The following is a 24,181-nucleotide window of genomic DNA, read 5'->3' on the forward strand; positions in this document are numbered from 1 at the left end:
GCACCCCTCACATTCGTTGTACTCAATGGGAAGTATTTAGTTAGTTTTGCAAATAGAATGTTAGCTTTTTTCTTGTTTTCTTCTAGTTATTTAAAAGTTTTAAAGGAAAAAAGAAAAGGACTAATTTTGTTTATTAGGGAGCTTGACAAGATTATGAGTCTTGCTCCTACGTATCCTGAGGTGTGATAAGGAATTCAAAGCTATGTAGTTCTTAGCAAGACAAAGGTATTTTTAGATATTTTGTTATAGTGTTGACGAGACGTTGAATCTTGCTCCTACGTATTCCCATGTGATATGGGGAACTCAAAGTTATGTAGTTCTTGGTGGAAAACCATATATGTGTTTGTTGATTTTAATGAACAATGTTTGGGTTGCATTCTAATGGTTAAATGTTGTTTGTATGTGTAAGACCCCAATTTTGTCCCTAAGATCCCTCATGGCATCATATCATATCATATCATTGCCTCAAGGATCATTGTGTACCTTGCTTTCTTTCCTGTGGGTGGGTTGTATCTTAAGAGTGGTTCTTGATCACCAAGCATGTTTAGCATTTGTATATCATTGCTTTTCATTTGTTTACTAACCAAAAGTACAAAAATATGTCATCTAACCTTGTTACTTGCAGATGAAGCAACATTAGGTCAAGCCAGTCAAATGCATTTCAATGAGCAATAGATGGTGGCCATTCTGAAGAATTTGGGCACCATGATCATTCATAAGAGTTCATGTGAGCCATGACACCATTTTGAATCAAGATCTCAAGTGGTAGAGGCTTGAATTTCATCTGATCCCAGCTAAGTCAGCTGAAACCCTAGAAAAGTCAACACAAGTCAACTGTGCATTCAATCATGGATTTGAAGGTGGGAGATGGTTAGAGAGACATCATTCATGTCCATACAAGTCTAATTTAACATGTCAAACATCAACGTGGAAGACTTTGAGGTCAGATGGAAAGTTTCCAAAAATAGTAAGTGACCTATAATTTCAAATTGTCAAAAATGGAAAGATCTTCTCCTCAAAATTACATCATCAAGAAAGCTTCAAATGAAATTTTGTCCAACATGAAAGTTGAAGATCTTGCTCTCACCTTACCAAAAAGTCCAAGAACATGAATTTCTCATTTGTGGTTGAGAAGTTATGGATCAATCTTTGTCAATGGAATTTTGAACTTCAAGCTAGCATAACTTTTGAACCAAAAGGCCAAATGGAATGGTTCTTTTTGGAACATTTCTCTCTTGATCTCTATTATCCAATATGTGCATCACATTTCATCAATTCTCATCACAAAAATATTGGATTTTTCACTTGAAATTCATTTGAATTTTGGAGGGAAATCTCCAATTTAAAAAATATGCATTGCCTTCACTTCCAACCATTAGCATTTGATTCAAAATCACATTTGAAGTGCATTTCAAGCAAGAACCGTGTACTGTTCCATTGCCATGCACATGTGAGGGTATTTTGGCCAAATTGCATAACACTCCCATTTCACTTAATCCATTGCATTTTGCTTAATCATGATTAACAAGCTTCATTAACAGTGGATATATAAAGCTAATCATAATAGAAAATCACAACAACAACCTCACAATTTCAGATCTAAAAGTTTTGCTCTCAAAATTCTCTCAACTTTTTCATCGAATTCTTCATCTTTTTTGCTTGTTTCTTGGTTTGTGCATCATCTACAAGCATTGTTGAAGATTATTGAAGCTGGATCTTGAAGAATTCTGCAAGAATCGTGATTGTTGAAGCTTGTGCATATCCATGGCATTTGAAGATTCCATCAAGATCAAGCACGATTGAGCTGTTGTTCATCATCCTTTCATCTCTCTAAACATTATAGAACTTCTGTTTCAACTTGCCAGGGCCTGAGAAGCACGATTCCACTACTGCTACTTCTTGAAGGTCAGAATTCAATGTTCTTAATTCATAAAATTGTTAGATGCATCTTGTAGATCTTTGAACATAGGTTATGCTGAGCTTTAGATCTCGAATTTTCATGCTGTATTGAGTTAGTTGTGATGATTTGAAGTTTAGCATGTGAAAGTGTTCTTGCTCGATTCTTTGAGTATGTGTTGATTTAGGTCAAAATAATGCTGGATGTGTGATGTATGTTGAAGGACGTTTCCGATGATATAGGTTTGGTGATTTTCTGTGTTGATTTGTTCTTGGTGATGAAGAACACGATGAATATGTGATGAATGTCTAGGTTTTCATTTTCCAGAACTTGTTTGATCTCCATAAGCCTTGTTTGCATGCGATTTCGTGTTTGTGCTCATGTACTGGTCCAATTGTTGGCTTCTGATTGGCCAGCGTTTCAATTAAATGAAACGCGGCGTTTTAACTTGGCGCGCCATCCATTTTCAAATGTGGCCTAGCTTCGATTCCCCGCTCCATCATTTCCAATTAAGCCTTATGCATTTTATTTCATATGATTCATCCATGTTCATGCTACTTCATCATGCATTTTTTAAATTTCTTATCCATTTCAAAAATCATAACTCCAAAAATACTCATCCAAATCACATGAGGTTTTTTGCACAATGATCTTCATGATGTCTTATATTTTCTGGATATTTTTACAGAATTTGTGCACGGTTGAAAATGTTTTTGGCCTAGGGTTTATGTTTGCATGTCATACCTTGCACCTTGCTTGCTATTTTCTTTGTGAAATAATGATGGTTAATCCAATGAACATGAAAATTGACATGCTTAAACTAGACATCCTAATGAACATTTGGTTTAGAGTTTTCATTTTTCTCATTTCTGGATGTTGAGATATGATGTGATTAATGTAGGTGTGACAATGTGTGTCACACCTTTGCTTGCTTGATTTTCTGATTTTATTTACCATGCCAAATAAATGCCAAATGATCAGATTTTTTGCATGTTACTTCTTCTGGATGTTAAGATTGATCATGAATTTTTGTAGAATTTTTAGACCTATTTCTGATTTGTTTGAGATTTTCTTTGCTGATTGGTCATGTTTGGACTTTTGTTGAGTGTTGAACTTTCATGATTTGTGAAATGCTTATGCCTTATCATATGAGCTTGAAATTTTACACATGTTTTATAGACAAATTTAAGTTTGTCTTGGCTTTGGTTTGAGTCATTTATCACATGTCATCTCTGTTTTATGATTGTCTTAAGTTGATGTATCAATTTGTGCTTCCTTTGAGCTTGTTTATGCTTACCATGACTTGATGAATTTAATTGCCATGCTTATACTTGTCCAAATGCCATGATTTTTGGTGTGCTGATTATTTGATGTGTGCTTATTAGCCATGATTTTTCTTGAGATTTATTGAGTCATTCTGGAATTAATATGCCTTTGATCATTCTGTTGCTTCAATGTGGTTTCAATTTGCCTATCTTGACATGTTTTGATTATGAAATTCTTTTGGTGATTGATATTGACATGAGACCTTTTGGAGTAGTTTCTTATTTGATTGAACTTGATTCTTGTCAATTTTCATGTTCTGTGTTGAATTATTTCTCCCCCTTTGACCCTAGGCTTTGTCCTAGTGGTTTGCCACTCATGTTTGAAGCTTTGTTTCAGGTTGCACATGCAAGTTACACAATTGATGATGCCTCATATTGAGAGCATTTGATATTTGCTTTTGATTACTAATGTGTGTTTTGTAGGTTGATGTTGATTCAATTGGGATTGACTTATGGCTTATGCCTTTGCCTATATTGGTTGTCTGTTGCATTAACTGTTGGTTGTTTATCTGAGTTGTATACTGATTTGTTTGATGTTTCCACAGGTACATTAGTTGCTTAAGTTCATTTTGAACTTGCTTGGTTGCTTAACCAATTAGGTATAACCTCTCTTCTTCATGTAGTTTGGAAGACCTGGCCTGTTACTTGGCCAGGCACCTGTCTGAAGTCCTCCTTAAGAGGCAATGTTTGTGATTGTTTATTTTTGTCCCCAAGCAGGAAAAGTCCTTTTGATAAGGCAATTCGTAGATAAAAGAGATGTGTAATCCATCTCCAACTATTTTGTGTGTCATCCCTTTGCTTACATTACATGTTGTAGCATTGTGGATCTTACCCCAAGATCTATAGAGTCATTAACTTGTGGAGAGAGTTCCAACTTTCTGAACTCCCACACCTTCTATCATTTGAAGCTCTCCCTGACCAGGGATAAGAGTAATGAGGAACACCCCTCATACCCTTTCATCTGCTTCACCTTAACTCTCAATGTTAAGGTTAAGAGCACCACTTACCCCATTCCAGTTGACTTTAAAGTCTAACCCTTGCTTGAGCCTAATTGCTTGTATATAGTGTGTGTTAAATGACTTTGTTTGACTTGATTGTTTGATCTATCTGTACATGTTTGCTTGTTTGCCTTTGTGCATTTATCATCATTAATTGCTCATTATTGCATGATCATCATTTCATATCTTTGTGATTTGTTTGAGTTTGTCCATTGAGGAATCAACTGTAAGTCCATTCATTGGCCATTGTTCCTAGGATTTGGAAGGGATGGAGTGTAAGACCATTTCATTGGCCACTTATGTCCTCTTTGCTTAGTGCTTGTTTGTTTGTTGTATGTGAGGATACAATTGTAAGTTCATGTTGTTGGCATTTGTACTCCCATGATCATCTGTTGGAGATTGGTATAAGCCCAGATAGATTGGCATCTGACATCCATGTTTTGTTTTGCTTTAGGAGATTGGAATAAGTCCATTTATTGGCATCTGATATCCTTGTTTGTTTTAGGAGATTGGTGTAAATCCATTGATTGGTATCCGGTATCCGTGTTTATTTTGTGAGATTGGAATAAGTCCATTTATTGGCATCTGATATCCTTGTTTGTTTTAGGAGATTGGTGTAAATCCATTGATTGGCATCCGGTATCCGTGTTTGTTTTGTGAGATTGGAATAAGTCCATTGATTGGCATCCGGTATCATTGTTTTTTTTAGGAGATTGGTGTAAATCCATTGATTGGTATCCGGCATCCACCTTTGGTTGTGAGATTGGTATAAGTCCATTAATGGCATCCGGTATCACCTTGCTTTTTATTTGCTTATTTGCTCATTTGCCTATTCCAAAGGACACACTTGAATCATCTTCTATATGATTTCAAGAGGTGAACTTCTAGGAAGTTTTACACTCCTTCATCCACATCCTTTTTGTTTCAAAACCCCTTTTCACCTGTTGACTTTTAGAAACTCGTAAATACACGTTGTGCAAACATTCTCATCTCTTTTCAAATTAGAAACCTGGACCTTAAGTCCTTGACTTTTCAAACTTCATTTTGATAATACTTCTTTCTGAATTGAGTTCTAATCATACTTTGACCATCCTTTTGTGAATACTCATAATCAACTAACTTCACCCATTCAATTGTTTTGTGGCTTTGTCCATTGTTGATATGTTTTCATACATTAGCCATAGGTTTCAATTCTCATAGTGGTTGATGTAAATCTCACCACATCCTTAGTGAGTTGATTGTAAGTCTTCCATACTTATTATAGGGTTAACCCCTCACTAGTATGTTGAAGCTATCCTTGCATGGTGGATTGTTGGTCTTGGTCGAGTTTTCTCCCGTTGATAATGAAAAGCCTTAGTGCTCTTGTTTTAAAATGAACCGACTCATATTTTGGAAATCTTTTAGCCGAACTACGGAGTTTTGATCCTTTACCTTCCATGGAGAGGTACGTAGGCAACGGGTTCATCCGTTCAAACACAAAAATAATAAAAATTGTATATTCTTTTCTCATCTTCCCAATCATGTTTGCACAATATGTCATAAACAAATAAACTTTTTTATACAACAAGTGTGAAAAGGGCTCCCTAGGAGTACCTAGGACGTTTTGGGTGCCTAACACCTTCCCATTGCGTAATTTACCCCTTACCCAGATTCTCTGATCTTTTTCATTAGTTTTCTATGTGTAAAACTTCTTAGGCTTTTGTTCGCTTTTTAGCCAATCCTTTGGATAAATAAAAGTGCGGTGGCGACTCGATTTCTTTGTATGCTTTTCTTTTGATTTAATCAATAAATCATAAAGTGACGAATACACCGCTACAGAAAAGTGGCGACTCTGCTGGGGAAAACATTAGACCTTCCCTGGTGGTATTGCCTACTTTTCACCCTTGTTGTATGATATTTGTTTATGTGTTATTTGACATATTTTTGTACAATTTGGGATTACTGTATTGATTGTAATGTTTGAATTGCTTGATATACAATTGCTGTTTGCTTTGGTGATCTCTGTGAGATGAGTTCTATACCCGAACTCGAGTGCACTCTAGGATAGGAGAATGGCATAGTCTTGTCGACTGGTGTGGAGTATTCCTTAGCCAGTTGACTTGCGAGTCCATTCACTTGGTGGAGGTCATGTTGGATTAATAATGTCACACAAATTATTTGTGGTTGGGCATTATTCTTTCAATCATGTGCCTTAGAAGCCAAGGACCTTAGTTTACCAAGCCCATCTTGGCCTATTTTTAGGACGTAGTGCGGAGGTCGTTCAGATGTCAGTTCTGATGCGATTGTTACGCGATACTACACTCATAAGAGTCTCTCTTGAGAATATTCTTGGAATACGAGTATTTGTTCCTCCGATAATATTCAAAAGATGGGACGATGATTATGGGAACCTCTGGTAGAACATGTCTGGCAGGTTTAAACCCTAGTACACTCCCTTTGGGTGGTTCTTAACCGAGACTCCATGCTCGTGACTCTCAACAAACCCGTGGTTCATGGTTGAGTCGTTCAGACATCCTTAATATCAATGGAACTTGGGTGTTGATAAGGTGCAAACCTTAATCCGCCAAAACGGATGATTGATATTAAGGATGATTGAGCCGGTTCATGTACCGTTAATATCAATGGAACTTGGGTGTTGATAAGGTGAAAACCTAAATCCACCAAAATGGATGATTGATATTAGGGATACAATGAGCTTTCCCATGACTTTTGTCTGGTGTGACTTGCTTGATCCTTGAGTGTGATTGCTGCATTCATGCATCCATGCATTCATCTACATTCATGTCATCAGAAAAATCAGAAAATTTTCAAGGAACTTAAAGGGTTTATTTGCAAAATTTTCAGACATGGAAAGACCGAAAAGGCATACAAAGAAGTACAGTTTTAGACAGCCCGATGTGAAAGAGTTAAGGAATCTGACATCCTATGTATTAGATCCCTTGGGTTTCAAAGCTCGCTATGGGAAGCTTCTGCCTCTGTTGACTACTCAGGTTGATGAGGGTTTGATGAGTACTCTGGCACATTTCTATGATCCTCTGTATCACTGCTTCTCGTTTCCGGACTTCCAGCTGTTGCCTACGCTCGAGGAGTATTCTCATCTTATTGGGATCCCGATTCTGGATCAGGTGCCGTTCAGTGGCTTAGAGAGTATTCCGACTTCTAGAGAGATCGTAGACTTGTTGCACATAGATGAAGCATTGATTAAAGCTAGTATGACTACCAAAGGTGGAATTCAGGGTCTTCCTTCTGATTTCCTCATCGCTCAAGCTACCGTTTATGGGAAGGCCAGGAGTGAGGATGCCTTTGAGGCTTTATTTGTGCTGCTCATCTATGGATTGGTATTGTTCCCCAACATCGACAAATTTGTGGATGTGAACGCCATTAGGATCTTCTCAGTTCTTAATCCCGTTCCGACTTTGTTGGGTGATGCCTATTTCTCTTAGCATCTGAGGAATGCAAAGGGTGGAGGAGTTATTGTGTGCTGTCCGCCTCTGCTGTATAAGTGGTTTATTTCTCATTTGCCGCAGACAGTTGCTTTCAAGGAGAACAAGGGATGTCTACGGTGGTCTCAGAGACTTATGTCTCTCACTAATGATGATATCTCTTGGTATGATCGCGTGTATGATACTGTGCAGATTATTGATTATTATGGTGAATTCCCTAATGTGCCTCTTCTCGGTACATGTGGTGGGATCAGCTACAATCCTATCCTAGCACGTCGTCAGCTTGGGTTCCCCCTAAAGGATAAACCTCATAACATTTTGTTAGAAGGCGTATTCTTTCAGGAGGGTAAAGATCCCCAAGGCCTGAAAGCCAGATTTGTCCGCGCTTGGCGCAAGATCTGCAAGAAGACCAGGAATGAGTTGGGTCCGAAGAACTGCATTGCTTTGGAGCCTTACACCTCTTGGGTCAGACAGAGAGCTGCTGTATACCTTATGCCATATGATCATCCGAGACCTACACCATTGGATGTGGTTGGGCCTTCAACCCTCCCCAACCAAGATGTAGAGGAGTTGAGAGAAGAAGACCTTTCGCGTGCTTGGATCCGTGAAAGAGAAGAATTGCTTCAACAACTTAAGGAGAAGGACGCTCTGATTGAGTTTCTCGAGCATCAGGTGATCGATGATCCCAATGATACTTGGACTTCTCTGCTTCCTCAGTCTTCCAAATTCTGGAAAAGGAAGTATGATCAGCTTGCTAAGGAGAAAGCGGATATGGAAGCTGCTTATGAGAGAGAGATCAAGAAGCTGTGTGCATCTCGTCTTCCAGCATCCCGAGCTTCTAGGGATCCATAGGATGTCTATTTTCCTTTCCTCCTTGTAATAATCATAAAATGCTGTACTTCTTTGTTCAAAATATATTTGATGAAATATTTTCCATCTGTGAATTAAATGTTTAAAAATTCAAAATTTGCAAATAGAACCCTAAGGGTTCCTTGAAAATAAAAACAAAGCATATGCACAAACATTTCATGCATCATTTTGCATAAGCAGGTGTCGTTCTTGGTCTTCTTGTCTGTGGCCTAACTCTGTGCTCTTCATTTATTTTGAAGACAAGCTGACTCACCGGTACTATACCAGAGCCAATTCTGCCAGAGTAATGGATCAACTTGAGCAAGAGAACAGAGAATTGAAGGAAGAGGTCGCTCGTCTGAGTGCTTTGATGGAGCAGTTTCTGTCTGCTCAGAACCAACCTTCTCCACCTCCTGCAACTCCTCCCCAGAGGACAGTTATATCAGAAGTTGTCGCTCCGACTGTGCCAGCTGCCAGTGCTCACTATGTGCCTCATGCCATGCCAGCTGGGTTTCCGTGGGGAATGCCTCCGGGTTTCATGCCTGATATTCCAGCACCCACTTTTGCTTCTATGCCGGCATCTAGCCCGGTCCTTGCTATTGCTCCTCCTGTCGTGCATACCATCCCCAGGGTAGACGACACCATCTATCATTCTGAGCCTTCTGAGGGCCCAGATGTCAATGAGAAGATGGATGCAATGAATGATCAATTCCTCGAGCTGCGAAAGGAATTGAAGACCCTCAGAGGGAAAGATCTGTTTGGCAAGTCTGCTGCTGAACTTTGCCTGGTTCCCGGTGTTAAAATTCCGATCAAATTCAAAGTGCCTGACTTTGAAAAGTATAAGGGGAACACCTGCCCTCTCGCTCACCTAGTCATGTACGCCAGGAAAATGTCTACGCAAACAGATAATGATCAGCTTCTGATCCATTATTTTCAGGATAGTTTGTCCGGTGCGGCTCTTCGATTGTATATGAGCCTGGATAGTGCAAACATCCGATCCTTCAATGATCTTGGCGAAGCCTTCGTCAAGCAATACAAGTACAATGTTGATATGGCGCCTGACCGTGATCAACTCAGGGCCATGTCCCAGAAGGATAAGGAGACATTTAAGGAGTACGCCCAGAGGTGGCGAGAGTTAGCAGCTCAGATTACTCCTTCGCTAGAAGAGAAAGAAATGACTAAGATCTTTTTGAAGACTCTTAGCTTATTCTATTATGAGCGGATGGTTGCGAGTGCTCCCTCTGAGTTCACCGAGATGGTGAACATGGGGATGCGTCTGGAGGAAGGAGTCCGTGAGGGACGTCTGTCAAAAGATGAGAGCTCTTCTAAACGGTATGGGGCGTTTAAGAAGAAAGATGGGGAGGCACATGCTGTGCAGTCCCATGCTAAACCAAGAAGACCCTCTGTTCAGAGGAAGCCAGTGCGTCGTACAAGCAATCAGCACCAGGTGGCTCATATAGCACCTGTTTTCAGAGATAATGCTCAGTATCAGCAGCCCAATCAGCATCAGCATCAACAACAACCTCAGTATCAGCAACAGCACCGTCCATAGCAACAGGCTTACCAACCTCGTGGCAGTACCAGTAATCAGGCCAATCTGAATTATGATAGGAAAAAGATCAGCTTCGATCCCATTCCTATGTCGTATGCGGAATTATATCCTTCCTTGTTGGAAAGGAAGCTGGTTACTCCAAGGGATCCTCCAGCTGTGCCTGTGAATTCGCAATGGTGGTATAAGCCAGATCAACACTGTGTGTATCATTCCGGTGCTTCGGGTCACAACATCGAGAACTGCTATCCGTTGAAGACTAAGGTGCAAGACCTTATGAGATGCGGTATCCTGAGCTTTGAGGACTCAGGCCCCAATGTTACAAAGAACCCATTGCCCGAGCATGGGAAATCTGTGAATATGGTCCAGGGGTGCCCTGGGAAGTATAAAGTCAAATATGTTAGTCATATTAGACAGTCATTGGTCGAGTTGCATCGTTTGCTGTGTCAATACAGCCATATGGAGCATGACCATGACAGATGCCGCATTTGTTCTATTAACCGTCTGGGTTGTCGCCAGGTGCAAAGAGAGCTTCAAGAGCTATTAGATGAAGGTACCATTGAGATTCTTCAGAACCGTAATGTTGATGAAGATGAACTAGAAGTGAATGTTATTTCCCCTGTGTTCAAGCTGCCTGAGCCTGTTGTCATCCGTTATGATGGTAGCAAGCCGAAGATCTCTCCTTCTCTAGTAATCAAGCCTGCAGGCCCTGTGCCTTATTCTTCGGATAATGCTATCCCTTTCTGGTACAATCCCGTTGCTGTGGAAGATGGGAGGGAAGTGCCGTTGCCGTCAACTTCTGTTACCAATATCGCTGATGTTAGCGGGTTGACCCGGAGTGGTCGTGTGTTTTCTGCTCCTAAGCCTCAGGCTAGAGTTGTTGCTTCTGATTCCGTCGAGAGTCCGGTAGGGACGGCTGTGAATGTTCAGAACCCGGCACTTGCTGTTGCCAAACCCTCGTCTGTACAAAAGACTCCTGTTTCTTCTATTGGCCCGAGCGGCACTGTGAATGAAGAATGTGATGAGATGCTGAGGCTCATCAAAAAGAGTGAGTACAATGTTGTATACCAGCTTCTACAGACGCCATCCAAGATCTCCGTTTTATCTCTGCTTCTGAATTCAGAACCCCATAGGGAGGCTCTGCAGAAAGTATTGGATCTGGCATATGTTGATCATGATGTCACTATAGAACAGTTTGACAGTATCGTTGCAAACATCACTGCTTGCAACACTTTGAGTTTCTGTGACGATGATCTCCATGAGGAGGGAAGAGACCACAATATGGCTTTACACATCTCTATGAATTGCAAGACTGATGCCATGTCCAACGTGCTGGTGGACACTGAATCATCTTTGAATGTATTGCCAAAGACCACACTCTCTCGATTGTCATATCAGGGGCCTCCCATGAGGCAGAGTGGTGTTGTTGTGAAGGCGTTTGATGGGTCGCGTAAGACTGTGATTGGGGAAGTTGATCTCCCAATCAAGATTGGACCTAGTGATTTCCAGGTTACCTTCCAGGTAATGGATATCCACTCATCATATAGCTATCTCCTTGGTAGACCATGGATTCACGAGGTTGGCGCCGTGACATCCACCCTACACCAGAAGCTGAAATTTGTTAAGAACAAGAAACTGGTTGTGGTAGGGGGAGAAAAGGCTCTCCTGGTTAGCCACTTGTCTTCTTTCTCGTATATTGATGTCGAGGATGAAGTTGGAACGCATTTCCAAGCTTTATCTATTGATGAACCAATTGAGAAGAAGTCTCCTTCATTTGCTTCCTATCGTGATGCGAAACTGGCCATTGAATGTGGTGCAGTTGCTGGTTTAGGGAAGATGATTGAGCTTGAAGACAACAGATCCCGGGCTGGCATTGGCTATTCCTCTGGGGCATTCAACGAGCAAGGTTTGTTCAAGAATGGAGGATTCATCCATGCTGATCAACCTGAAGAGGCTGCTGCTATCTTGGAAGAGGATGCAGAGGACTTGAGCAACTTCATCATACCTGGCGGGATCTGCCATAATTGGGTCGCTGTGGATGTTCCTACAGTCATCCATATATCAGAGTAATGGTTCACTTTGTTCAAAACCCTTCTCCCATGCCAAAAGGAGGAGTGATGACATTGTTGGCAGCATTTATACAATGATATTTCCATTCAATTAATGCATTGTTAAACATTTGTTTTTCCATTTGTTTTCACTTTTTGCTTTTGCATGAAATCAGTGATCACAAAAAACCCATAAAAACAAGAATAAAAGCAATCTTTTTCATCTGCATAATGATTTGTTTGTTTAAATTCTAAAGTTTTTATTATCCAAAATCATTATGCAGGTTGATTCTAAAACCCATTGAACATAATGATCCAACGCCATCTCCCAATTTTGAATTCCCTGTATTCGAGGCAGAGGAAGATGATGTTGAAGGGATTCCTGATGAGATCACCCGTCTCCTTGAGCACGAGAAGAAGATCATTCAGCTGCACCTTGAAGATCTGGAAACAGTCAACTTGGGGTCTGAAGATTGTGTTCGTATGGTGAAGATTGGGGCACTTCTTGAAGAGTCTGTCAAGAAGAGATTGATCAGTTTGCTACGAGAATATTCCGATATCTTCGCTTGGTCGTATGAAGACATGCCGGGTCTGGATACAGATATTGTGCAACATTTCCTGCCTTTGAAGCCTGAGTGCGCGCCTGTAAAGCAGAAGCTCAGAAGAACTCATCCAGATATGGCAGTGAAGATCAAAGAGGAAGTTCAGAAGCAAATTGATGCGGGGTTTCTGGTGACTTCTACATATCCTCAATGGGTGGCCAATATTGTGCTTGTGCCTAAGAAGGACGGAAAAGTCCGTATGTGTGTTGATTACCGAGATTTGAATAAGGCTAGTCCTAAAGATGATTTTCCTCTACCACACATTGATATGTTGGTAGACAATACAGCTAAATTCAAAGTTTTTTCCTTTATGGACGGATTTTCCGGATATAATCAAATCAAGATGGCACCCGAGGATATGGAGAAGACAACATTCATCACACCTTGGGGAACATTCTGTTATCGAGTGATGCCCTTCGGTCTGAAGAACGCCGGAGCCACGTATCAACGAGCTATGACTACCTTGTTTCATGATATGATGCACAAGGAGATAGAGGTCTATGTTGATGATATGATTGCTAAGTCCAGAACGGAAGTTGAGCATGTTGAGCATTTGTTAAAGCTTTTTCAGCGCCTGAGGAAGTTTAGACTTCGTCTGAATCCGAAAAAATGTACATTTGGAGTCCGTTCCGACAAGTTGTTGGGTTTTGTTGTCAGCGAGAGAGGTATTGAAGTTGATCCTGCAAAGGTCAAAGCAATACAAGAGATGCCTGCACCCAAAACTGAGAAGCAAGTCCGAGGTTTTCTTGGCCGCTTGAATTACATTTCCAGATTTATATCCCACATGACTGCCACATGTGCGCCGATATTCAAGCTCCTTCGGAAAGATCAGTCTCATGATTGGACCGAGGATTGCCAGAAAGCTTTCGACAGTATCAAAGAGTATCTGTCTGAACCTCCGATCTTGTCTCCGCCTGTGGAAGGAAGACCTCTGATTATGTACTTGACTGTGCTTGAAGACTCGATGGGTTGTGTACTCGGTCAACAAGATGAACCAGGGAAGAAAGAATCCGCTATATACTACCTCAGTAAGAAGTTTACTGATTGTGAGTCTCGATACTCAATGCTTGAGAAGACGTGCTGTGCTTTGGCTTGGGCTGCTAAGCGTTTACGCCAGTACATGATAAATCATACCACTTGGTTGATATCCAAAATGGATCCAATTAAGTATATTTTCGAGAAGTCTGCTTTAACCGGGAGGATTGCCCGTTGACAGATGTTGTTATCTGAGTATGATATCGAGTATCGAGCTTAGAAAGCTATTAAAGGTAGTATCTTGGTTGACCATTTAGCGCACCAGCCGATTGAAGATCATCAGTCTATTCAGTATGACTTCCCTGATGAGGAGATTCTGTATTTGAAAATGAAAGATTGTGATGAGCCTACACTTGATGAAGGTCCGGAACCTGGTTCCAGATGGACGATGGTGTTTGATGGCGCTGAAAATCAGTACGGAAATGGAATTGGGGCAGTAATCATTACTCCTCATGGCACACATATTCCGCTTACAGCAAGGCTAACTTTCAAATGCACGAATAATATGGCTGAGTATGAGGCCTGTATTATGGGATTGGAAGAATGTATTGATTTGAGAATCAAACATCTTGATGTGTATGGTGATTCGGCCCTAGTTGTTAATCAGATCAAGGGTGAATGGGAGACGAATCAGCCTGGTCTCATTCCATACAGAGATTATGCAAGAAGGATTTCAACGTTCTTTACAGAAGTTGACTTTCATCATATTCCTCGAGAGGATAATCGGATGGCAGATGCTCTTGCTACGCTTGCTTCCATGATTGTAGTCAAGTATTGGAATGAAATTCCCAACATTGCCGTGATGCGCTTGGATAGACCAGCTCACGTGTTTGCAGTTGAAGAAGTGAATGATGACAAGCCTTGGTATTTTGATATCAAGAATTTCCTCCAGAACCAGGTCTACCCGCCTGGGGCATCTGTGAAAGATAGGAAAACTTTGAGAAGGTTGTCAGGCAGTTTCTACCTCAGTGGTGAAGTGCTGTATAAGAGAAATTTTGACATGGTTTTGCTCAGATGCGTGGATAGACACGAAGCAAACCTGTTGATGATTGAGGTCCATGAGGGTTCATTTAGTACTCATTCCAATGGACATGCCATGGCTAGAAAGATGTTGAGAGCAGGCTATTATTGGCTGACAATGGAGTCTGACTGCTGCAAATATGTGAAGAAATGCCACAAATGTCAGATTTATGCGGATAAGATTCATATTCCTCCGACACTTCTGAATGTGATTTCATCACCATGGCCTTTCTCTATGTGGGGAATTGATATGATTGGCATGATTGAACCGAAAGCGTCCAATGGGCACAGGTTTATTCTCGTAGCAATTGATTACTTTACCAAATGGGTTGAAGCCGCTTCGTATGCGAATGTGACTAGGCAGGTGGTTGTGAAGTTTATCAAGAACCAACTGATTTGCCGTTATGGTGTGCCAGATAAGATCATTACTGATAATGGATCTAATCTGAATAACAAGATGATGGAAGAGTTGTGCGCTGAATTCAAGATTGCACACCATAATTCCTCTCCTTACAGACCCAAGATGAATGGGGCTGTTGAAGCTGCTAATAAGAATATCAAGAGGATTATCCAGAAGATGACAGTTACGTACAAAGATTGGCATGAGATGCTGCCATTTGCTTTGCATGGTTATCGTACATCTGTCCGCACTTCAACAGGGGCAACCCCTTTCTCTCTTGTTTACGGCATGGAGGCTGTTCTCCCAGTAGAGGTGGAGATCCCATCAATGAGAGTCTTGATGGAAACCAAGTTGACTGATGCTGAATGGATTCAGAGTCGTTATGACCAACTGAATTTGATTGAAGAGAAGCGATTGACTGCCATGTGCCATGGTCAGTTATATCAGCAGAGAATGAAGAAAGCATTCGATAAGAAGGTCAAGCCTCGCGTGTTCCGAGAAGGTGACCTCGTGCTCAAGAAAGTTTTGTCTTTCGCGCCCGATTCCAGGGGCAAGCGGACTCCAAACTACGAGGGTCCATATGTTGTCAAGAGAGCCTTTTCAGGCGGAGCTTTGATGCTTACAACAATGGATGGGGAGGATTTCACTCGTCCTGTGAATTCAGATGCAGTCAAGAAATACTTTGCCTAAAAAAAAAAGTATATGCAAATGAAAAACAGAATAGCTCGCTAAGTTGAAAACCCGAAAGGGCGGCTTAGGCAAAAATGAGCGTCTCGGTGGAGAACCCGAAAGGATGATCCTGGAAAAAGTTAGAGACATGAAAAAAGAGAATATTTGCATCCCGCTAGATTGAGTACCTCGCCCTGGGGCAATCTAGGAAAAAATTAGGGATTTGGCAAGTAACTGCATCCTGACAAGACTTTTTGTTCCGCGGCTGTCTTCTCGTCAGAAGTTCTCGATTCGTCGTCAACTGAAGCTTCGAATACATCGAGATTCAAATTGGTAGAGAAAGGATCATTATGTTCAATGTAGCCCTCTTCCAATATATATCACTGATTTCAAATTTGTACAGATCTATGGAGTCTTGCCATTTGCAGGCTACCATTCCATCAAATCAATTTGAGCTTTTTATCCAATTATTTGCACTCTTATTTGTTTCAATTCAACAAATGTTTTGCATGTTTTAATTGATAAGATGTCATTGTTTTAAACAAATAAATTGTTCAAATTGTTGTTTTAAACAAAGTGAACATTCACAATGATGAAAGGATACTTAAGGATTTCTCAGTGCTCTCCCAAGGGTGGCATGATTTCCAACAGGTAAGACATTTGTTCATATTCCTGGCATGGTTATATCCTCTTTATCCTGCTTTGTTGTTGGGGTTGTTCCCCAAGCAGAGATGTTGTTGTGGGTTGTTCCCCAAACAGCGAGTGTTGTTGAAGTCTTCGTTTTCTTCTCCAGCAGTAGTCTCCCCAGTGCAGTCGCTAGTAGAGTTGTTGTTTCTCTCCTCAGCATGGTGGCTTTCTTTTTGAAGATTCAGTGGTTGGTGGACTGATATCCCGGTACTTTACCGCTTTCCCCAACATTGTCGCAAGCAGGGTTGTTGCTATCTTTCCTCAGCACAGTCGCTAGTGGAATCTGTGATATATCCCCAGGGCGGAGCGCTTGTGGAAGACTTCGTTTGCTCCAGCAGTACCCTCTTTCCCGGCCAAGTCGCCAGCGGAGTTGCTATCTCCCAATTAGTGCGCTTATCCCTTCAGCAAGGCAGTGATTATGTTCCTCCTCAGCAGTTGTGGATGTTCTCCTCGGAAGAGTCAGCATTTAGTGGTTGAGTCCCCAGCTCTCTTCCGTATCCCCAGTGGGTTCTTCAGTGGATTTCCCCAGTGGAGCCGTCAGTAGATGTGTGGTTTGGTGGATTGTATTTGTGCAAAATCCCCAATAGAGTTGGTATTCCCAACAAGATCCGGATTGCATCTGTGATAATTCCCCTCAGAGTCTCCGCCAAAGCTGGTATCCTCGACAGAGTTGATTTTGTGGCAGTATGCTTGTTGAAATCCCTGTTTCCCCAGTAGGTTGGTTGGTGGTCTAGCATCCATAGATTGGATTGATTTCCTGATTGCTTTGATCCTCAGTAGAGTGGCTTGTTGCAGAATCTACTTGTGTGATCTGTTTTCCTTCAGTGGGTGTATTCCCGATGGAATGGATATTTGTGTTCTCCCCAGGTAGAGTTGTTGTAGCGGTGTATTCGTCGCTATATGATTTATTGATTAAACCATAAGCAAAGTATACAATGAATCGAGTCGCCACCGCACTTTTATTTATCCTAAGGACTGGTTAAAAAGCGAACAAAAACCTAAGAAGTTTTACACGTAGAAAACTAATGAAAAAGATCAGAGAATCTGGGTAAGGGGTAAATTACGCAATGGGAAGGTGTTAGGCACCCATCACGTCCTAGGTACTCCTAGGGAGCCCTTTTCACACTTGTTATATAAGATGTTTATTTGTTTTTGACATATTGTGCAAACATGAATGGGATGATGAGAAAAGAATGTACAAGTTAGTTATTTTTGTGTTTGAACGGATGAACCCGTTGCCTACGTACCTTCCATCAAAGGTAAGGATCAAAACGCCGTAGTTCGGCTAAAAGATTTCCAAAAATTAGTGAGTTCATTTTAAAACACAAGCACTAAGGCTTTTCATTACCAATGGGAGAAAACTCAACCCGAATCAACAATCCACCATGCGAGGACGGCTTCAACATACTAGTGAGGGGTTAACCCTATAATAAGTATGGAAGACTTACAATCAACTCACTAAGGATAAGGTAAGATTTACATCAACCACTATGGTAATTAAAACCTATGGCTAATGTATGAAAACATATTAACAATGGACAAAGCCAAAATAATTGAATGGGTGAAGTTAATTGATTATGATTATTCACAAAATATGGTCAAGGTATGATTAAGATTGATTCAAATAAGTGTTATGAAATGGAGTTTGAAAAGTCAAGGACTTAAGGTCCAGGTTTCTAATTTGAAAAGGTATGAGAATGTTTGCACAACAAGTCAAGGTTTTTGAAATCAAATTGTGAAAAGGTTTAGGACCAAGAAGGTATGGATGATGGAATGTAAAACTTCTTATAAAGGTTCACCTCTTGAAGCCATATAGAAGATGATTCAAGTGTGTCCTTAGGAATGAGGTAACAAAGCAAGTAAAAATAAAGCAAGGTGATACCGGATGCCATCAATGGTCTTATACCAATCTCACAAACAAAAGCGGATATCGGATACCAATAAATGGGTTTACACCAATCTCCTAAGACAAAACAATGATACCGGATGCCATCAATGGTCTTATACCAATCTCACAAACAAAAGCGGATGTCGGATACCAATAAATGGGTTTACACCAACCTCCTAAGGTAAAACAAAACTTGGATGTCAGATGCCAATCTATCTGGGCTTATACCAACCTCCAAAGGATGATCATAGGAGTACAAATGCCAACAACATGGACTTATAACTGCATCCTCACATACAACAAACAAACAATGCACTAAGCAATGGATATGAGTGACCAATGAAATGGTCTTACACTCTATCCCTTCCACATCATAGGAACAATGGCCAAAGAACATGGTCTTACAATTATCCTCAATGGGTAATCTCAAACATGGATCGCAAAGATATGCAATGATGATCATGCAATAATGAACAATCAATGATGATAAGTGCACAAGGGCAAGCATGCAAACATGTACAAATGCAACAAGCAATCAATCAACAAAGTCATTTAGCACCCACTATAACCAAACAATTAGGCTCAATCAAAGGGTTAGACTTAAAAGTCCACTGGAATAGGGTCAATGGTGCTCTTAACCTTGACATTGAGAGCCAAGGTGAAGCAGATGAAAGGATATGAGGGGTGTGCCTCATCACTCTTATCCCTGGTCAGGGAGAGCATTGAATATAAGAAGGTGTGGGAGTTCAGAAAGATGGAACTCTCTCCACAAGTTAGACTCAATAGATCTTGGGTTTTACTCAACATGCATCAAACACAAGTAGTGTGAGCAATGTGAGTGACTCACAGAATAGTAGGAGATAGGCTACATATCTCTTTTGTCTACCAATTGCCTCACATGAGGTCTTTACCTGCTTGGGGACAAAGTTAAACAATCACAAACATTGCCTCTTAAGGAGGACTTCAGGCAGTTGCCTGGCTAAATAACAAGCCAGGTCTTCCAGACTACATGGAGACAAGAGAGTCTACCTCAATGCTTAAGCAAAGCAAAGCAATAGCTAGTTCTCAAGGAACTAAAGAGACTATGGTACCTGAAATCAATCAAATATAATCAGTACCAATCACAAAGTCAAAACAGACAAGGTAATGAACCAACAGATAACACAATTATTCACATGTGCAAAGCACAAAGCTCAAGTGAATGAGTTAGCATCCTACAAAACAAACCAAGTTAGTTCATGATAATCAAATAAACCAAAATCAATCAACTTGAATTAAATTCCTTAAAGCAATTGCTTCTTTATCCTGAAAAAACAACTCAAATGTGAGAAGTAAGACCACTAGGACAAGCCTAGGGTCAAAAGGAGGTAAAAAATCCAAAACAGCAAGTGAAAATTGATCAAAATCAAGATTTATCCAACAAGAACAAAGTCTAATTGGTCTCATGTCAAAACTATACACCAAATCAATTTTATACACATAACATGTCAAACTATGCATTTTGGAAACACATTGGAGCTAACAGAATGATCACACTCAAACCAATATCAAAACAGCTCAATAAATTCCACAAAACTTCCAGCTCAAACAGGACATATTCAATGAGCCACATATCAAATTTCATGCTATCTGGACAAGTGGAAGTAGGGGAATTAAAATCAGGAAGTCATGGTATGCAAATACAACTTCAAATAAGACCACAAATCATGTGCCAACTTCAAATGAATGCCAAACAGTGAAAACAAATGATAAATGAATGGGACCAAATCCAAGATGAAGTTAAATATGTTAATAACCACTCCACCAAATTTCATCTTCATATGATAAGGAATGAGGATTTCACAAATCATGTAAGTTGATCACTCAAGAAAAGTTCACAAAATAGTAAACAGCAAACAAAAATACCAATCAAACAGGAAATTGATCAACAAATCCTACAAAAAGTCATGGTTAAACTAGACATACAGGAGTAATCACATGCAAAAATCCAGAGCAAATGGCATTCAATAGGCATGGAAACAAAATTCAAGAAGTTGACATAACATAGTGTGACACACATTGTCACACTCAACTTGATCACATCATATCTCTCTAACCAGAAACTCAAAAATAGCAAACTATACATCAAAATCACCAGGAATGAGTCAAGAATGTGCATGTAAAATTTCAAGCATTTTGGATAAGGCATCATTATTTTATGAATGAAATGGCAAAACATACACACATGGCATACATGACCAAAACCTCTAGGCAAAAGCAAAAATCAAACAGGCACAACATTTGTTATCATACCTAAAAAAAACTAGAGAGAATTTGGAGATGAATGCAAAAATCCTCACTCAATTTGGATCAAAAATGGATTAATTATGATTTTTTGAAGATTGGTGAAAAAATGAAATAATTATTTAACAATTTAAATGAATAATATGAACGCGGATGGCAATTTCGTAATTATGCCAAGCCAGGGGCGAAACGCCCCGTCTCACTAAAAGCGGTGGCATCACGTTATTGGTCAATGCGCGCGGGAAACAAAATTTGAAAATTGAAGCCAGGCGAAACGGATCAAAAGGCCTCCTGGAACGAAAATTAGACATGCTGGACGCGTTCATCATCGTTGCAAACTGTTCATCATCAACATGACTTTTTCTCACAAAAAACTCTCATGCCATATACCAATCGAAACGTCATTCAACCTAGATCATGAATCTAACAATGGTTTGACCTAAATCTAATCATGCTTTACGGATCGAGCCAAGAAAGTTCCACATTCAAATGTTCAGATCTACATATCTTCAACAATACTTGATGAAATTAAGTGATCTAAGTTGCAGTGAGCTCTATGTTCCACGATCTACCTAAGCCACATGTTGATTTCAAGAATCAAAGGAATTGAAATCTTACCTTCTTGATGTGCAGCTCGGTTTTTTGGACTTCTCAAGCCTCCAATTATCAAAACAGATTGCGTATGATGTTGTAGGAGGTGTATGGAATGAATCTTTTAGCTCAACAGTGCACGAGGATGATGAACTTTCGAACTGCCATGGATGAGCAAGGTTTTCCACAGCTGCGAATTTGCACAATTCTTCCAATTCTAGCTTCAAACAGATCTTCCAATCCACCTGCAGATGAAGTTTAGTACAAGGAATAGCACAAATGATGAAGAATTTTGATGAACAATTGCAAAAAAGTGTGAAGAAAAATTAAGAAAAATTGAGAGAATTTGAGAATTTTGTGATTTGATCTGAAATTGTGATTGTGGATCCTGAACTTTCTGTTATGATTAGGCTTAAATACCACCTCTTAATCCAAAGCCTTAATCATGTTTAGCATAATTGGAATGGATTAGCAAATGAAGCTTATTATGCATTTTGGCCAAATTACCCTTTTTCACTTAAGACCAATGGAACAGTGATTTTCTGCTTGCAGCACATCACAAATCATGTTTAGAAGTGAAATGAATTGGTTTGGTGTGAAAATCCCTTGTATTTTTGAATTTGACTTTTTTCCCACCAATTTTTTAAATGGTTCACTTGAAAAATGACCTTTTTATGTGAAGGTTTTTGATGAAATGTGATGATGGATTTGGACAGTACACATCAAATGTGGTTTTCTCAAAAAAGAATCAACCAAATTGGCCCTTCCATTCAAAAGTTATGGCACTTTGAATTTCAACTTTTTCTGAAAATGATTTGATCATAACTTGTCAACCATAAATGGGAAATGAGTGTTCTTGGACTTTTTGGAAAGGTAAGATCAAGATCTTCAACTTTCATGTTGGGCAAAATTTGATTTGAAGCTTGGTTCATGATGTAATTTTGAGGAGAATGACTTTCCATTTTTGGCAGCTGAAAATTATAGGTCCTTACTATTTTGGGAAACTTTTTGTCTGACCTCAAATCCTTCACTGTGGATGTTTGAAATGTTAATTGAAGCTTGTATGGACATGAATGAGACATTTCCAACCATCTCACACCCTCAAATCCCTGATTAAATGCACAGTTGACCACAGTTGACTTTGCTAGGGTTTGGTTGACTGAGCCATGCTTTGATGAATTTCAAGCCTCTTTCTCTTGAGATCTTAACTTCAAATGATATCACAACTCATATGAACTCTTGATGAATGATCATGGTGCCAAAATTCTTCAGAATGGCCACCATCCATTGCTCAATGAATGATTTGACTGTTTTGACCTAGTTTGCTTCATCTGCAAGAAACAAGGTTAGATGACAATATTTTTGTACTTTTAGTTAGTAAACAAATGAAAAGCAATGATGTACAAATGCTAAACATGCTTGGTGATCAAGAACCACACTCACAAGATGCCCATCCACTAGGAGGGAAGCAAAGGTGCACAATGATCCTTGAGGCAATGAATGGTATGATATGATGCCTTGAGGCCATGAGGGATCTTAGGGCAAAAATTGGGGTCTTACAGTTGCTTGTGCAGAAGATTCTACGTGGATGATTTGTTCTCCCTCAGTGGGTTGTTCCCCAATGGAGTTGTGTGGAGTTGCTTTCGTAGCAGTTCTCGCTTATGCAATGAACTTTTGATGCTGAAGATTCCCCTGCAGACATCTCAGGATTTCTCCTTTTCCCCAACAGATTTGTCTTTGTGGCCGTTGTTGCCTGTTGTGACTTTTTGTGCTAGTTGGGTTGATTATTGATCCATCACTCAGAGATTTGGTGATATCTCTGATCTTTTGCCTCCTTGCAGATCTTTGCTTTTCAGCATGTGGATCTCCAGCAGATTGGCTTTCCAGTTGGTTTCTCCCCTGGAAGTGTAGTACCTGATGTTTGATTCCTGGAGTTGTTTGTGTTAGATATGTCTGTTTTGTCAGCATTCATCAAACATAAATCACGCATATTCATGCATACTCATAAACATTCAGATATTCATGTTGCATTTTTGCCATATATCGCTTGTTTGTCGTCTCTTGCTATGGGTGATATAGATCTCTCCAATAGATCTCCCCAAGCAGATGTCGGGTGTTTAAATCTCTCCATATAGAGTCAGCCCCATAAGCAGAAAGTATCTGTCTTTTCTTCTGCAGTTCCCCGCTGAGATTATCCTCGTGGATGACGGTTTCTTCCGTTTCCTCCCAACACATATATTGGGATGGATTTTCCTATTGAGTTATATCCTCATAGGATGAGTCTTGATTCAGTCTGTCTTTTCGGTTTGGTCCCGAATTGGCTATTTGTCAGCTGTTTCTTGTGCTTCCCTGTGGAATAAATGAATAAATTGCCCAGTAACCGGCAATAATTCCTTTATCCCCAGCGGAGTTTTGGGCCTCTACCCCGTATTCGGTAGTCGTAAGTCCTATGTTCCCTCTTCTTGGTGGAATTTATGGTTATATACCTTTTATTCCTCAGCAAGAGTCGATTTGGTTTTCTACCCAGTATTCGGTAGTTGTAAATCCTAGTTTTTCTGCTCTTCAGCAGTTTGTGGTTTGTTATAAACCCTATTTTTGTTTCCCGTGCGGAATTGTGATTCTTTCATTCCCACGCGGAGTTGTGGTTTTCTATCCAGTATTCGGTAGATGTAAATCCTATCTTTTTATCCTCATCAGAGTTGTTGGCCACTACCCCGTATTCGGTAGTCGTAAGTCCTATCTCTTTTCCCCTAGTAGAGGTAACCTTTGTGGTTCGTGCTGGTTGATGGTGGATCTTGTGCTGTTGTGGTTTTATTCCCAACGGAGTCTGTGCTTCTTGTGGATAATTGTCGGTTGCTAGCAATTTTATCCCCAACCAGATTTTTGGTATTCTACCC

The sequence above is a fragment of the Lathyrus oleraceus genome, chromosome 4 (genome assembly GCF_024323335.1).
Source record: "Lathyrus oleraceus cultivar Zhongwan6 chromosome 4, CAAS_Psat_ZW6_1.0, whole genome shotgun sequence".
Classification (NCBI taxonomy): domain Eukaryota; kingdom Viridiplantae; phylum Streptophyta; class Magnoliopsida; order Fabales; family Fabaceae; genus Lathyrus; species Lathyrus oleraceus.